This window comes from Adiantum capillus-veneris, chromosome 14 (assembly GCF_014529385.1).
Source record: "Adiantum capillus-veneris isolate H3 chromosome 14, ASM1452938v2, whole genome shotgun sequence".
Taxonomy (NCBI): domain Eukaryota; kingdom Viridiplantae; phylum Streptophyta; class Polypodiopsida; order Polypodiales; family Pteridaceae; genus Adiantum; species Adiantum capillus-veneris.
The window spans coordinates 97,609,253-97,625,781 of NC_140944.1; positions in this window are offsets into that span (position 1 = coordinate 97,609,253).

Consider the following 16,529-nt stretch of genomic DNA (forward strand, 5'->3'; position numbering starts at 1 on the left):
AAGAGAAGAAGATGGAAGTAAAGCAACAACTTTTTCAAGTCCAAGAAAAGGCACATGCATGTGGAAGATTTTAGAGAAACTTGAGGGAAAGCGGGTTGAGTCTTGTGGATATGTACACACATTGTAGGCCCTCTTTTTTACTGTTGAGGATGTATGCGGTGGGCTTGAAAAGTTGGCCACTCGCAAAGCGGGAGATCTTCAAGGTATTAAGCTGGAGATGATCAAATGGACGGGAGATTTTACCCATGAGTGGATGTGTGATATGTTCAACCTTGCACTTCAACATGGTATGCTTTATGATTGGAGTACTAATTGGTTTAAGCCTTTGCATAAAGGAGGGGATGTAAAGAATGTAAACAACTACCAGACTATAATGATTGGGTCTCTTATGGCAAAGTTGTTTGGGTGCATAATGGAGATGAAATTTAGTGATTGGGGCTGAAGATAATGACAAGCGTGCAAAGGGAAAAACGGGTTTTCGTCGATGCCATAGCACCATTGATCATCTTGTCACTCTTCGTGTTCTCATGGAGGAAAGTTGGTTGAAAGGCAAGCGATTGTATTGTTGATTTGTGGACTTTAAAAAAGCCTTTGATATGATTCCACGTAACAATTTGTGGGGAAGGATGGAAAAACTCCAAGTGCCAAGTGAGTTTATGCTTGCGGTTTCTCGAATCTATGAGAACGTGATTTGTCAATTGCGCATGGAAAGAGAAATTTCAAAAAAAATTGTAAGCATTATTGGGGTTAAACAAGGGTGTCCGTTGTCACCAACTCTCTTTGGTCTATGCATCGATCAATTGGAACAAGTGGTACTTAACTTTATGTAAGAAGAAGGCATTGAAGAGGTCACTATTTGCAATGCGGTAATCATGCTTTTGCTGTATGCAGATGATGTAGTCCTTCTAGCACACTTTAGAAGATGCACAAAAGCTTATGGTTGTCCTTGAGAACTTTTTCTTGTATAGTGGGCTGATTGTGAATGAATCCAAAACAAAGGTTATGCTTGTGAAAACCAACCATAAGGAGAAGCCATGCATTGTGTACAACAATGAGACACTTGAAGTTGTTGAGAGCTTTAAGTACCTTGGCCTTGAGGTTCCGTCCAATCACAAGTGGCATGAATGTGCTATGCGTCGTTTGGAAGCAGAAAGAGAGCATATTATTCATTTGAGAACATGTGTAATGCGGGAAACATCAAGTGTTGGGTTCTGAAGAAGTATCTTTTTGGTGCATTGGTGACACCGGTTCTTCTTTATGGAGTTGAAGTGTGGGGCGGGAGCATCTCAAAGTCTACTTGGAAAGAGTTTGAGAATGTCCAAAAGCGTTTTCTTACAAACTTTTTCCAAGTGAAGACACAAACACCATATATGCTCCTACTTCTTGAGTCGGGATGTCTTTCAATTGAGGTTATGGCCATGGAAAGGGTTGTGGAGTACATGATAAAGATGCGTCAAAACCCCTCACATCAACTTCCTACAATTGCATGGGAAGCAAGAAAAAAAGTTCAAAAGACGCATAAAAACAAGATCTTGAGCACGGGATGGATGCAAGACATAAAGAAGTGGTTTGGGAGATGGGATGCATTACACTTGCTACATGATGCTTCAATTGACTCCCAAGTGAATGAAGCTTTTCTACAACGCCAATGTATTACAGCTTGGAAGAAATCCAATGGGTCACGCTTCATACATTACACTATCCATATTGCTCCCAACTACAAAACCATGTTCTTCGCTGAAAGAGGAAACCGTACTTACACTTACATGCTTGAGCCTATCCCCTTGTTGGCGATACGCACTATCGCAACGATTCGGCTTAGCTTCCATTTCCTTCGATGCGAGATAGGGTGTTGGGGCAATGGAGAAGATTCAAATCGATTGTGCACATTATGCTCACTGCAAGTTCAAGAGTCTGAGTACCACACACTACTAGAGTGCTCAGCTTTTGGTCACACCCGAACTTGCTTCTCTCACATTTTGAGCCATAACTTAGACCTACATACTTTCCTCTCTCAGCCAAAGTGTGGGCTCTCCATTGCGACTCTCATAACCACAATTTTGGAGCATCGAGAGTCACTCATCAGCCATACACATACTACATCACATGTAACTTTGGTCCCATAGGTCATATTTGACCTCTGAGGACGATAATAAAATCTATCTCTCTCTCTCTCTCTCTCACTCTCTGTCTCTCTCTCACACACACACACACTCACTCACACACACACACAAAATGGTAGTGGCAAGAGACCTCTCTCTCTCTCTCTCATACACAAACACCCTCTCTTTGTGCCCCTCTTTGTCTCTCTCTCTCTCTCTCTCTCTCTCTCTCTCTCTCTCTCTCTCATATACATACACTTATGTGTGTGACTATGGACGCTTGGGGATTGGAAAAATATGGAGCAAACACATGCATTAAGAAGAGTCTGCAAGCTGCACTCATGTTGGAGAGTTGGCTCACAATTTGGCGACACACATTAGTGCTCGTTGCTTGAGAAAATTTTAAGTTTCATAAGAAGAAGAAGTATAGAAGTTGAAGGTAACATGTGCATTTGTGTAGAAAGAAAAAGTCTTTTGGCCTTTAAAAAGAAAAGTTCAGCCACTTTTCAATTGGCTTCCAAAGGAAAAGTAAAATCTACCTTCAAAAGGAATGTATGGTAAACCTTTTGTATTATAGATTCTCCCATCAAGATAGACTTGGTACAATACTATAGATTCTCCCATCAAGATAGACTTGTATTATAGATTCTCCCATCAAGATAGACTTGGTACAATACAATCTTTGTGTTCCTTGTGAATCAGATGATGCAATGAAGATGGAAAGCTTCATGCATCACAACATAGACTTTGTAAAAAACATTAACTATCCCCAACCTCAATCCCAAGGCCTCAAACACCTTCAAAGGTGGAGAGAGCTAGCGAGGAATGAGGGTAGGGAAGAGGAAGAAGAAACATTCATAGGAGAAAGAAATAGTTCCTCACTTATCATCACTCTTTTTGCTAGTATACATAATAGCATAGTAATTAAGATGAAGAAGATGACAAGCTTTAGCATTGAAGCATGTCCTCTTGGTTGGATTTGCATCCCATAGCCAAGAGTGTTGGTGTAGGCTCTCAACTTCTCTACTAGGTTGGAAAAGGAGATGGAGCTCTTGCACTTTGCACTTCACACAATGTGTGTGTGTGTGTGTGTGGGAGAGTATACCCCCCAAGCTAGTCCCCCTTCTTGCTTTGGTCGAACCCCTCTTCTAGCACTCTTTGGCACTTTATTGGACCTCCTCAAGCTTGGACAATCACAGGCTTAGTGCATACCAAGCAACAAGGGTAGCCATGGGACAAGCATTCCCCTTTTCCCTTTGATAGAGAGGACTTGATAAATGCAAAAACAATTAATTGAATCAACTAAATTATCATTTGACCCCTTGGGAGGCTAACCAATAGTCTTTAGACATGAAGAGGAGCTTGACAAGTGTCCTATTTGCTTTCTTTGTACCAAGCTTACCTTGTGTGAGGGTGTGTGTGTTCTCTCTCTAGCCCCTAGAGTGAGGGCTTGCCCCCCCTTGTGTAGGGATATACATTGACTTTGTGGAACACCTTACCCTCAATTACCTTAGTCATGGAGCACCTTAGCACCTTAGTCATTAAGCACCTCAATCACCTTAGTTAGAAAGCACGACAAGCACCTCAAGCTTGGGCCAGGTTCCCACCTCAAGCACAACCCTAGCTTGCCTAAGGTCAAAGGACTTTTAACACTAACCTTTGGAGGTCTTTAATGAAGCTAACCCTAAGGTCTTTAAGCTCCATTAGCTAGCCTTGCTCTTGGACATACCATCTCTCATTTGGACCCCTTTACTGTAAAGAAAGAGGATGCAAGAGAGCTACACAAGATAAGCACAAAGCACACAGAGATGGAAAGCTTCTTCTTCTTCTCACAGAAAAGAGAGTACAAAATGATTAAGTGCTAAAACTGAAAAGTAGCACATATGTACATGCGGTCACTAAGTGTGAACTCGCTAGAAGCATACTAGGCTGGCACTATAAGTGTAGTCCAGCTGTAGAATCACTAGCAGAGATCCTCCGTGTCGGTCACCTAATGCACCAGTGAGTAAATGCCGTAAGCGGCCAAGACCCATAGTGGATGCCAACTCAAGATGTAGAGCTTGACATTTCAACACTCCTCCTCGAGCTCTGCATGTCGTAGAGTCCAAGCATAGTTCGGAAATGTCGAAGCTTCTCAGCTCCGAGGGCCTTGGTAAAGATATCCGCTATCTACTCCTCTGTGCTGACGTAGACCAAGTCGATGTCGCCCGCCAACACTCGCTCTCGAACGTAGTGGTAATGGACCTCTATGTGCTTGGTCCTGGCATGGAACACTGGGTTCCTAGCCAACTGCATGCTACTGAGGTTGTCACAATGGATGACAATCTGCTGGTCCACCTGCACTCCCAAATCCTCAAGTAATGTGCATAGCCAAACTACCTCGCACGCAGTAACTGCTGCACCTCTGTACTCGGCCTCTGTGCTTGATAAAGCAACCGTAGGCTACTTTTTGCTGCTCCAATTAACAGAAGCACTCCCAAAAGAGAACATGAAGCCACTCGTAGATCTCCTATCAACAATGCTACCTGCCCAATCTGCATCTGTATACCCATACAATGCTAATGGCACATCTGCTGCATAGAACAATGCGTAGTCAAGAGTCCCTTGCACATACCGAAGTGTGCGTCGTACTCCATCCAAATGTGGCTTCCTCGGAAGCTGCATGAACTGACTCTCCAAGCCTACTGTGTAGCTCAAGTCTGGCCTTGTGATAGTCAAGTAGATTAGACTACCCACAATCTTCCTGTACATCTTGACATCCTCAACAACATCACCCTTCTCTGCACTCAGCTTTGCATTCACATCCAAGGGAATAGAAATTGGCTTACAATCATCCATACCATACTTTGACAACATGTCCAAAGCATACTGTCTCTGTGAGACAGCCATACACCCTCTGGAGTCCTGATCACCTCAATGCCAAGAAAGTAGCGCAACTCGCCCAAATCTTTCATTTCAAACTCCTGTTTGAGAAGACCCTTCACATGGTCAATCTCCATAGCATTGTCACCCACAATAATAAGTTCATCTACATATATGGTAATTACCACAATCCCCACATTACTCTCACGTACATAGAGTGAATGATCAGCATGAGCTCTCCTAAACCCAATACTGACAAGATACTTGGCAATCCTGTCATACCATGCTCTAGAGCCCTGCTTCAAACCATACAAAGCTTTGAGAAGTCTGCATACATAATCTGGGTAACCTGGATCGACATAACCAGGTGGCTGATCCATATACACTTCCTCTTGCAACTCACCATTCAAGAAGGCATTCTTTACACCCATTTGATGCATAATCCATACTCTAGATGTAGCCACTGCTATGACAGCTCTCACAGTCATCATCTTTGCCACTGGAGCAAAGGTCTCCTCATAGTCTATGCCATACTTCTGTGCATAACCCTTTGTGACCAGCCTTGCCTTGCGACGCTCAATGTTACCATCAGCCTTATGCTTGGTTTTATACACCCATTTACAGCCAATAGCTTTCTTGCCACTTGGAAATGGCACCAACTCCCATGTGTCGTTTGCTTCCAATGCAGCCATCTCTTCATTCATTGCATCATCCCAATGCACATTTCCAATTGCATCCTCAAAACATGTGGGCTCCACATCCTGTATCACCTTAGCCATGTAGGCTTGGTGATGCGCTAGATACCCATCATAAGTCAATTTTTGAACTGGATTTCTGACTCTGTTAGATCTGTGCGATCCTGGGTCACTCTTTTTCCCTCTAGCATCTTCTTGTACTTTCCCTTACACCAGGTGTCCTGACAGCCGGGATTCCAAATTCCTCATCAAGACTTTGTTCAGAACCATCTGAATCCATGTCTACATGTGAAAAACCTGATGATGCATCAGCCATAAAGGGAGGTTCATCAACCTTTTCCTTTCCTTTTCGTGATACATTCCCTATACCTGCTGGTGGAGTAACCTGCGTACGTAGTCTACCATTCCATGGCTTCTCAACAGAGCCACAAGAAGAGGACTCTTGTGGTCCACTCAAAACCTGTGACTGTGGCCTCACATTTTGTACAACCACATCATCTTTTACATCAGCCCCAATAGTGCCATGTGCATTACTGTACCAGCTGCTCATCTCATCAAAGACTACATCTCTGCTCACTCGTAATTCTCGTGTAGTAGGATTGTAGCACCTGTATCCCTTTTGTTCAAGGGAATATCCCACAAGAATACATTTCTTTGCTTTAGGATCCAATTTCCTACGCAACTCATCTGATACATGCACGTAAGCTATGCAGCCAAACACTTTCAAGTGTGCCAAATCAAGCTTTGTACCTGTAAAGTTTTCCTCAGGTGTTACATCATGCACCGCAGCTGTAGGTGTCCTGTTCATAATGTACACAGCTGTATTTACAGCTTCAGCCCAGAAATGATGAGGCATGTTCTTCTCATTCATCAATGCACGTGCAACCTCTGCAATGTGCCTGTTTTTCCTTTCTGCGACCCCATTCTGTTGTGGAGTATATCTGCATGTAAACTGCTTGCGTATACCATGCATTCGTAGAAAATCTAAAAAATCGCTGGAGAAGTACTCTCCCCCTCCATCTGACCTCAATGTCTTGATTTGCATATTTGTCTCCTTCTCAATCATGACTTTGAAGTCCTGAAAGTGACCAAACACTTCACTTTTGTTACGCATGAAGTAGACCCATACTTTCCTTGTATGGTCATCAATGAAAGAGACATAATACCTGCAACCATGTATACTTGCAGTATCGGTTGGACCCCAAACATCTGTGTGCACCACCTCAAGTGGCTTTTACATACATTACGCTCATGTGGAAATGAGCCCTTTGACCGTTTTCCAAACTGGCATGCTGCACACACTTTATGCATACCATCCACCTTGAATTTGGGCAAACCTTTTACAATCTATTTTGATTGCATGCTGCGCAATCTCTGCTCATTGACATGGCCAATGTGTTTGTGCCAAATTTCAACATCATCCACAACACCTGTGCCTTGTGCAAATAATGCAGCTTTTACCTCAGGCATGTCTACATTCAGCGTAAACATTCTGCCCACACATTTGCCCTCTGTGATCAGCTTACAGCCATTCTGGAAATCTTCTATTTAATAGCCATTCAGATTGAAACGAGCCTGCAAACCCTACTCAACCATTTGTCCAACAGAAACAAGATTCTTTGTAATGTTTGGGACATGAAGTACATCTGCTAAGTACTTTGATTTCCCACTCTTTGTATTTAGAGGTATGTCCCCTACATGAGCAATGGGGTGAGCTGTGTCATCTCCTGTCTGCACATAGCCTGACACATCTGGTTTGCGCATATCTCTAAACCACTCTCCACGAGACGTCATGTGATTAGAGGCACCTGAATCCACATACCAAACATCATCTTGGTGGGAATTCTCTGCAGTCATTGTATTCATTACATGCTGCATAACAAACATGCGCTTGTTTTTACTATCATCTACATCTCTGCTAGTAGATGCATAGTTTCCCTGTTCTCTCTTTCCACTTGATTTTCCCTTTGGACAGTCACGTGACATGTGACCTCTTTCACCACAAGTCCAACATTCTTTGCTATCTGTAGTATGTTGCTGCCTGCTTGATCCTGCACCACAACGTCTTTGACTCCCCTTGCCTTGAGACTCGTTTCCCCTATCACCTGTATTGTTTTGATTTGATTGACCTTCTTGAAATTGGCCCTTGCAACCACTTGGGCCTCGACCACGACCTCTACCTCTACCTCTGTTGGAGTTAGAATAGAAGGCCTGTTCAGACCTATTTCTGCCACGAGAAGTAGATGTGTCAAGACCAAGGTTCTTCTCCTCAAGAATAAGCATAGAAATCAAATCTTGGAACACGGGGATGTCGTCTCTTGTATTCATGGAAGACCTGAAATGTACATACTCATCTCCTAGACCATCCAAGCATGCACGAACAATGTCATCATCTTCCACTAAGACTTTAATAGATCGAAGAGCCTCAATGATACTCTTGATCTTCAAGGCATAATCATTGATGGAGAGGTTGTTCCTCTTAACCTGATTTAGCTCCGACTTTAGTTGAAGCTTCCTGGCCTCGGTGTTCACCTCTAACACTCTGCCTAAGTTTTTCCATGCAATGGCGGGGGTTTCAACATCCTGTAGATAGCCCATCATGCCATCTGTGATGCTCATAGAAATCCAATACATCACTTTTCTCTGGCCTTGTTGCCAGTCCCTCAAAGCTTTTCTTTGTTCTGCTATAGCATTTGCCTCAGGAATCTCTGGTTCCTTTTCATTGTCTCCTTCTACATAGTCCCAATAACCTTTTCCTTTTAGGAAATTAGTTATTCTGAACTTCCATGCAGGGTAGTTATTTTTCTCAAGCTTCTCAGGAACAATCTGACTGAAACCGTCAGACATCTTGAAGCACTAAGACAAAATAGCCGCAATCTGCAAAAAAATGCAAATCTGTTGAACCTGCTATCGTGGTACGTGTAACGCTTTCTACACTCAACGAGTGTCCACAATCAAGCGTACATACAACCACTGTACTTGTACAGTAAATCTCTGTGTACTACACTTTGGAGACTATGTACAAAGAGATTGTGATGCTCTTGCTCTCTTAGCCTCTCTTGCCTGCACCAGGCTCTGATACCATGTAAAGAAAGAGGATGCAAGAGAGCTACACAAGATAAGCACAAAGCACACAGAGATGGAAAGCTTCTTCTTCTTCTCACAGAAAAGAGAGTACAAAATGACTAAGTGCTAAAACTGAAAAGTAGCACATATGTATATGCGGTCACTAAGTGTGAACTCGCTAGAAGCGTACTAGGCTGGCACTATAAGTGTAGTCTAGTTGTAGAATCACTGGCAGAGATCCTCCGTGTCGGTCACCTAACGCGCCAGTGAGTAAATGTCGTAAGCGGCCAAGACTCGCGTGGCCAAGACCCGCGCGGCCAAGACCCGTAGTGGATGCCAGCTCAAGATGTAGAGCTTGACATCTCAACATTTACATTGGCCCCGTGTTGAGATAGATATGTAAGCACATGTCTATATTCTAACCCTTGTTCCTGTTTATTCTCCCACATTAAATGATCAGTTTAATATGAGAAAATCATTTGGGTTGGTTAGATATTAGATTTTATGACAAGATCCTCTTTCTTTATACACATTATCTCTCTTGAAAATTTGAGAGTATGAGCATCATATCCTACTTCAATGCTTAGTATTTGATCACATCAAACTTTGTTTTCTTAGATTTTAGCCCGAGACATGGCCTACATTTCTTTCTCTCCCAGAAACTTCATGGATTCAATTTGTCAATTGCCACCATCATATCCATAGTCTTCAAGCATGCTACATCGTATTTGGTCCCATAGGTCAATCTAACCTTTGAAAATGATGTCTCTCTCTCTCTCTCTCTCTCCTCTCTCTCTCTCTCTCTCTCTCTCTCTCTCTCTCTCAACTCATTGTGATTGTTTCTATGATATTAAAAACCCCTACCCCCTCTCCCTCCTTGAGAAAGTATGCAAGCATGTAAGCAGTTGTGTTCAAAAATCAAAACTCATCGGCTACATTTTTAAAGTCACATGAGTTTTTTTTTTCTTCCTCCTCTTCTCTCTCTCTCTCTCTCTCTCTCTCTCTCTTTCTCTCTCTTTGTGTCCTCTCTCCCCTTCTCAGAATTCATAAGATAATATTTGTCACTCAATTATTTATTTTGGTGACGTTAAATGTTCTCTCTCTCTCTCTCTCTGTCTCTCTCTCTCTCTCTCACACACACACACACACACACACACACACACACACACACACACACACACACACACACACACACACACACACACACACACACATTCAAGCTATACAACATGAAGACTCCTTGCCAATAGTGTTTAGACAAGGTTTGCCTAAGCTTAGTGGTTGAGAGTCTAGATTACCTGGTCTCAAACCGGGTCAACATAAAGTAAAGTGGGGTAAAATAGTAAAAAGTATTTTTGGTGTGCATCTTAAGAAGAAGGAAATGTGCATTGCAAATACATCAACAAAGTTATGGCCATTTTGGTTACAAAGGGCAAGTGCGAGAAGGTCTCAAAGGCTTGGGTGTGTGTGTGTGTGTGTGTGTGTGTGTGAGAGAGAGAGAGAGAGAGAGAGAGAGAGAGAGAGAGAGAGAGAGAGAGAGAGAGAGAGAGAGAGGCACACACCGGGCTTTTGACCTTTTGATATGTTGGGCTACGAGCATCCTCATTGGCACTATGCATGGGTGGTCAAGAGTTTAAGAAACTTTTAATGTACAATAAATGTTATACAATATTCTAACATCATAGAAAAGATCCCATATATTGAAACATTTGATAGAATTGGAATGATATAGAGATGACATTCATAGGTCTCCCTCCCTCCCTCTCTCTCTCTCTCTCTCTCTCACACACACACACACACACATATTAGTCTCTCTCTCTCTCTCTCTCTCTCTCTCTCTCTCTCTTTCACACACACACACAAACATATTAGTCATTGACTAAATATCATAGTAGCTCCTATTGCCACATATGGCTATGGACTTTGAGCCTAGAAGCTAAAAATATGAACCTACCTAGTCAGTCACTTTCAAACTTTTTGAATACTACAAATTTGTAGTCACCTTGAACCATTGTTTTAACTAGGTACAAGTAGTGTTTAAACCTGCTAAAATTTCAAAATCTGGGTTAACTCTTGAGCTTGTGTATCAAAAAGCGGGAAATTTACACAAACCTTAAGGTACTACCATAAAAAATTTCAAAATTTGATTTGAAAAGTAAGAGTTTTTTGCTTCCTTTCACCGGATAAGGATAATATATTTTGGCCCGCCTAGAGATTCATCCTGCCAAAGAACACACACATACACACTCTCTCTTTCACTATTTTATCTTAAAAATACTTTTTTTACTTTTGTCTCTCAATGCTACTTTTTCTTGTTGAGAAGTCAGATAAGGTAAACTCTCCTAAACTAGATAGGTTGAAACACTTGAGTCTTACAAGATGACGGGCAAGTTTTTTTGAGCAACAAAAGAAATGAGCGAGTCTTTCAATAAAGTTAGTTGTGAATTAGAGAGATTTAGGGAAAAGAGATGGTCGTAGAGTATGACAAAGAAATAGAGATGGTCTCTACGTAGAGATGTTCCTCTGTCCACGTGTATGTGGTTACCATTCCCCTCATCCACACATGGAGCCACCTCGGACACTATGTGAAAAGACACAAGCTCAAAAGTAGCTTCTTTCTTACTAGTTGTCTCAACCTAAAGGTCTATACTCTCACTCTCATCAACAATAAACATGATTATCAGAATCATCAAAATCTTTGATGACAGACACTGAACTGACTTGATCATTATAGAGAGGATCATTAGTCAACAAAGCCCTTCCCCATCTTTGAGAGCCATGACCAATTATTGGACTACATAATTAAATGCCCTCATTGTTTGAGTATTTAATTTCTACGTATATGAGATATACACTTTGAACTGGACAATAATGTAGTCATGATACTCTCATAAACGCTAAAACACATCTAGACTTTTCTTCACTGGAACCGCAACAATTTTTTTGAAGAATGTATCAAACTTGATAGCTATATTATATATATAAAAAATTACCAAAATACCCTTGAAATTTGTGGAAATTCTCGAAATACCCCTCAAAGTTTAGAAACTCCCAATATACCCTTGCATCATTTTGGGATGTATTTGCCCCAATTTTAACACAGTTTAATGTTTATGACAATGGAGATCTATTTATAGTGTCTTAGACAAATTTATTCACCAATAGGCTCACAAATAGAGGCATTCAGCTCCAAAAATGATGAACGATTTCATATGAAGAGACCTCAATACCATCTTAAATCCTAAATCTATCATCCTTTATTCATGAGAATCAATCGTCCTATAAAGAGCTGCAAAAAAAAAGATTTTAGAGATGTTTGAAAGGTTAATTAGGGAATTCTGGTGGTAAATTGAAAAAAAGGCTCTCATGCATGTTGGAGATGCCGGACAGAATGGGTCCACGGCACTGCAAACCGATTTTAGTAGTCATCCAATCCCTCACATTACCCAAAAATTCCCAAATGTCCTTCAATTGTGCCGATTTGATATAAAACATAAAAAAATCTATAACAAAAGCACCCGGCCCCGTCGCACCAGGGCTCAGGCTACCATCACTGGCGATGGCAACTATCCATGCTGAAATTGGTTCGCACCACCGTGGATGATTTTGAATTATGATCATGAAGGCCATATAAACTCCTTCTGAAATTGATATTATTAAAAAAAGTAAAAAAACCTTCAGAATAGCCTGTAGGTAGCTTTGAAAAGCTATCATTGGGAACCTGCTGAAACTAGTCCACACCGGCGCGTGGACTGGTTTTGACAGGTTTTAGGCAGGGTGAGTGAAGGAGCTTATTAGTGCCGGTCTTCTTTGCAAGGGCAGCCGTGAGCCCTCGCAGTGGAAGCATCGATAATTAGCACAAGGAAATGCAATCCAAATATGCACACACCAGCTGATAATTGTAGCACTCCAGTATCTACTATTTGACCTGCCTAATGGCATGCAAACGCGGGTGCGCCTCCTCACGCAAGGAAAATGGAGAAACAGACCATGCATTTGTGAAATAAACGTAGCGCTTTACCTCCCATGTCTTCTGCACCTAAGAAGTAGAAATACATATCCTTTCTTGGCTCCATCGTTTTCATGAGAGATAGCGGTGTGTCACTGTGTGGATTTGTATGTGCACTGTTAAGTACGGAGCCTGATTTACCCCTTGTTATTTTCTGTGGTAAAAGCGCACATTTGTAAGGCCCCCATTATGAGGAGAAGCCATCGTGTGTGAACGAAAATCACTCACCGGAAATAAAATTTTCATGGCCAAAATCAGGGGCAACTTTAGGGGCCTGCCCCCGAGACTTTTTTTCCCTCGTTGGAATATTCCTTTTCGCCGGAATATTATGGCCGGACGACGGCCGGCAAACGACCGATCGTTTGGCCGGTGGGGGCCGATGGTCGGAAGTCAATGGTTGGTGGTGGTCGGTGGCCGAATTCAAAAGCGGATTTGTCTACACAAGGGCGGCCACACATGGGCGGATTGGAGGGTCTGATTTGGACTTATTCACACAAGGGTGGCTACACATGGCTGCCTCTCATAAGAGAGGGCAGCCCTTTTGGCCTATAAAAGGAGTCCATTTCTACACCCATTTCACAGTGTGAAGTTGATGCAACAAGGTGGGTGTGAGGTGGTGAGAGTGAAGCAAGGCGGGAGCTCCAAAAGGGTATTATCCGTTTGTAAACTACTTCTTGTTTTGAAGTACTAAAGCCATTGAGTGACTGCTTTCCCGTGGACGTAGCCCACTTTGGGTGAACCACGTATATCGTGTATACTCTCTCTCTCTCTACTCTATAATCTCGTGTATGCAAATCTATCTCTCTCCATTAAGTAATCTACTCAATTATCTATTTAGCTACGTCTTATTTCCTAACAACTGGTATCATAGCAAGGTTTGCTCGTAGCTAAATTATCTCAAGGAAAGGATTCCTTGAATTTAGTGGGAGTTATGGCGGAGGAAGGGAAGCTCAAGATTGAGAAGTTCAACGGCAAAAACTACCAACATTGGAAGATGTAGATTGAAGACTATCTACCAGAAGGACCTCTACTTGCCACTAGGTGGTCTTGCAAAGAAGCCCGCAACGATGGCAGATGAAGCATGGATTGTCCTGGATCGAAAGGCACTGGGAACAATCCGGTTAAGCTTGGCGTCAACGGTGGCCTTCAACGTTTCGGAGATGAAGACCACGGAGGACTTGATGAAATCACTTGATGACTTCTACGAGAAACCATCGGAATCCAATAAGGTATTTCTTATGAAGTGATTGTTCAATCTAAAGATGGCAGAGAATGGTTCAGTTGCAGAACACCTAAATGACTTTAACACAAACATAAGTCAACTTCGATCGGTGAAAATCAATTTCGATGACGAAGTGCGAGCTCTCCTTGTACTATCATCTCTACCGGATAGTTGGGATAGCCTTGTGATGGCTGTAAGTAATTCTATTTCTGGCACAAATACTCTTAAGTTTGATGATGTTGTGGGTGTTCTCCTAAGCGAGGAAATACGAAGGAGAAGCACAGGAGAATCATCAAGTGCTGCACTATCAGTGGAAACAAGAGGAAGGCCTAAGGAGAGGTTCAAAAACCAAAAGGGTCGTGATCTCTCAAGACGGAGCAAGTCACTCACAAAGTCAGTTCTTGAATGTTGGAACTGCGGCAAGAAGGGCCACATCAAGAAGGATTGTTGGTCCAAGAAGAAGAAGGAGACTGAGTCTCAAGACAACAAGCCAACATCCGAGGCCAATGTGGCAGGTAAAGTAGAGCAAGATGCTCTAATTCTCTCATTAGACAATGTGTCTAATTCTTGGATAGTAGATTCCAGGGCTTCATTCCATGCGACACCACACAAGCAACATTTCCAAGATTACACCAAAGGTAATTTTTGGTATGTATACTTGGGAGATGATGAAGCTTGTGAGATTGTCGACAAAGGTACAGTTTCTGTCAAAACTGCTAACGGAAATGAATGGAAGCTTAAAGATGTTAGGCATGTTCCTTCTCTTGGGAAAAATTTGATCTCTACAGGACAATTGGATGATGAAGGTCACAACATTGCATTAAGAAACAAACGGTGGAAGATTTCAAAGGGATCTTTGGTGGTTGCCAAGGGAGAAAAGGTCGGTACACTTTACTTGTGTACTATGAGCACGCAACCTTCAGCTTGTGCAGCAACTACAGAAGTTGACAGTGCGGTGTGGCACTACCGGCTTGGGCATATGAGTGCCAAAGGAATGCAAAGGGCCTTCAAACAAAGAAGCTTCTACCAGGTTTGAAAGAAGTGGACTTAGAGTTCTGTGAAGATTGTGTTTATGGTAAACAAAAGAGGGTAAAATTTCAAAAATCAAAAAATGAAAGAAAAATTAGAAAACTTGAGTTGGTTCATTCTGATGTTTGGGGTCCTGCAAGTACACCATCACTTGGTGGCTCATTGTACTATGTAACATTCATAGACGATGCGACTAGAAAAACATGGGTTTATGTCATGAAGAATAAGTCCGATGTATTTTCCATATTTCAAAGGTGGAAAGCCTTTGTGGGTGAAAGCATGTTAACCTGTCATGCTTTTTCATGTCCCGGACAATGCTAACTAGCACATTTTTGACATATGCTAACTAGTACAATAACTTGAGCTACATCTCCAAGATCTATGACATATGAAATATCAATAGAAAGCACTTGAAACAAGGAATCCAAATGTACAACCTCCGACAAATTTTGATATTATTTGTAAAAAATTTACTGGACGCCCAGCTTTTTGAAGATGTGCTAACTTGAAACTGCTAACAAGCACAAAAAGTGCGACAAGTTAATATGCTTTCAGCCTTGTGGAGAATGAAATAGGTACCAAGGTTAAATGCCTCAGATCCGACAATGGAGGCGAATATTGCAGCCAAGCTTTTGAAAGCTTTTGTGCTAGCAATGGCATTCGGAGGCAAAGGACAACCCCAAGGACACCTCAAAAAAATGGGATCTCGGAAAGGATGAATAGGACAATCATGGAGCGAGCACGAAGCATGCGGCTACATGCAGGCCTACCGCTTGAGCTTTGGGCGGAAGCTGTAAGTACGTCTGTGTACTTAATCAACCGGTCACCCTCAACAGCATTGGATGGGGGAGTTCCAGAAGAGGCATGGACTGGTAAATCGGTGAATTATGCATTTCTCAAAGTGGTTGGGTGTGAGGCTTTAATGCACATAGATAGAAACCTAAGATCAAAGCTAGATGCAAAGTCCAAAAAGTGTTTCTTCATTGGCTATGGAGAAGGTGACTTTGGGTATCGCCTATGGAATCCTGAAGATGGTAAAATCTTAAGGAGTAGGGATGTAATTTTTAACGAACAAAATATGTACAAAGATTACTTGGAAAGAAAACAAACAAAAGAAACAGGTGATGAGTACATGGAGCTTGAGGACGGTGAAGACTCAAGGACTGCAAACGGCGACAATGTGCAACAACGTCAACCAATTGAGGAGCCTCGACCTATTCCCCGAAGATCTACAAGAGCAAGTAGGCCTCCAGAAAGGTTTGTTCCTTCCTTCAACCATCTCTTGATCTCAGATTCTGGTGAGCTGGAATCATACGAAGAAGCTATGCAACATGAATCCAAAGAAGAATGGACAAAGAGCATGCAAGTGGAGATGGACTCACTACATCGCAACCAAACATGGGAGTTGGTTGAGTTGCCTAAAGGTAAGCGGGCACTTCAAAATAAATGGGTATACAAGCTAAAGGAAGAAGAAGGTGGGAAGAAAAGGTACAAGTCTAGGCTTGTGGTAAAAGGGTTTTCTCAAAAGAAAGGTATTGACTTCA